Genomic DNA, 1529 nt, shown 5'->3' on the forward strand with positions numbered 1-1529 from the left:
AGTAGCCTATCCGCAGTTGTTCAAATAAATCCGAGGTAACTCTTTGAGTAATGGAACTTAGCTTATGATTTGATTAAACAATGTTATATATTTATATATTTATATATATAGCATAATAAATAAATTGTGACCTGATGGTTTCTCTTGATTTACATATTGAAATAAATGGGTAGTGCATCGGCTTGTAATCGAATGGTTATAGAAACTCATGTAGAGTAGCGAAACGGAATCGTGTCATTTGTATGAGCTGTTGAGCCAAAAATGAATGATGGATAATCATGTTGTGTTTGTGATCTAATAATGTAAATGAATTGTTAATGATTTATAATATAAATATATTTTGTGCATGACAATTGAGGATTATATCCGGGTTAAGTCCCGAAGGCATTCGTGCTGGTTGCTATTTCCGGGTTAAGTCCCGAAGGCATTCGTGCTAGTTGTTATTTCCGGGTTAAGTCCCGAAGGCATTCGTGCTGGTTGTTATTTCTAGGTTAAGCCCCGAAGGCATTCGTCCTGGTCGCTATTTCCGGGTTAAGTCCCGAAGGCATTTGTGCTGGTTGTTACATCCGGGCTAAATCCCGAAGGCAATTAGGTTGGAAATGTGCGATCTTGTCGTAATAACTTCTATTGATGGGCTTACAACCCTAAGATGATCAGGTATGCACCGTATATACATTGAAATTAAGTTAAGATTGACTATGAGCATGTAAGTATATGGGTTGAAGTGTGAAGTAACATAAGTATGTGATTTTTGCGTATTTGCATTTATTTAGCCTTGTAACCGAATTAGATGTATTCGGCATAATTATGAGGTTAGTTAGGTAAAAAGAGATTATCTACATGATACGAATTCGTGTTTAAGGAAAAATTTAAGATGACATGTATGAACGATAGGGTTATATTTAATCATGACTACATTTAGTTAGAAAGATGATGAGCCTTATGAATGCTATGCTTTAGTTATAAATGATTTCATTACTTAAGACTTACTAAGCATCGAAATGCTTACTCTTTTTGCCTTCATTCCCTGTTTTATAGATTTTGTTCGTGAACTATCGGACTCGGGAGATCCAAAGTCGAAGTCGTCCACACTATCTAAACCATTCGGTACTCTTGTAGATGAACCTTGATAATGGCATGTATAGGATTGACTTTTGATGTTAATTACGTATCTTTTTGGTGATGTATATATGTATAGCCATGCGAAAATGGCTTGTTAAGTTATTATATGCGCTCCACATAATTAATGTGTATGTGTGGATGATAATCGATTAATGTTTTAAATGTTTTGATGTGAATTAAACTTAGGAATGAATTAAGGTACTATTTAAATTGAGAAGATTGCTTTGCATAGCGTATAAACGAAATTCGAATTCGAAGGTATGCTATCGAAAATTACCTGAGTATTGTCAAATGAATTTTCGTACTTATTTGGTAATATTCCTTACCCCCCCGGCGACGGATACGGGTTAGGGGTGTTACACCAATAGGTTGCCTGAGACCCATGGCGATTCCGTGGACTTGGGTTG

General features: G+C 35.7%; 1 long non-coding RNA gene across 1 annotated transcript; it reads left to right on the plus strand.

Annotated features, from left to right (window-relative positions):
• The first annotated feature begins 499 nt into the window (after positions 1-499).
• LOC121222394 (uncharacterized) lies at positions 500-1243 on the plus strand. Its single transcript, XR_005919680.1, has 2 exons — positions 500-657; positions 1039-1243. It is a non-coding gene; the product is annotated as an uncharacterized lncRNA (long non-coding RNA).
• Positions 1244-1529: the final 286 nt, after the last annotated feature.

This window comes from Gossypium hirsutum, chromosome A01, assembly GCF_007990345.1.
Source record: "Gossypium hirsutum isolate 1008001.06 chromosome A01, Gossypium_hirsutum_v2.1, whole genome shotgun sequence".
NCBI lineage: Eukaryota > Viridiplantae > Streptophyta > Magnoliopsida > Malvales > Malvaceae > Gossypium > Gossypium hirsutum.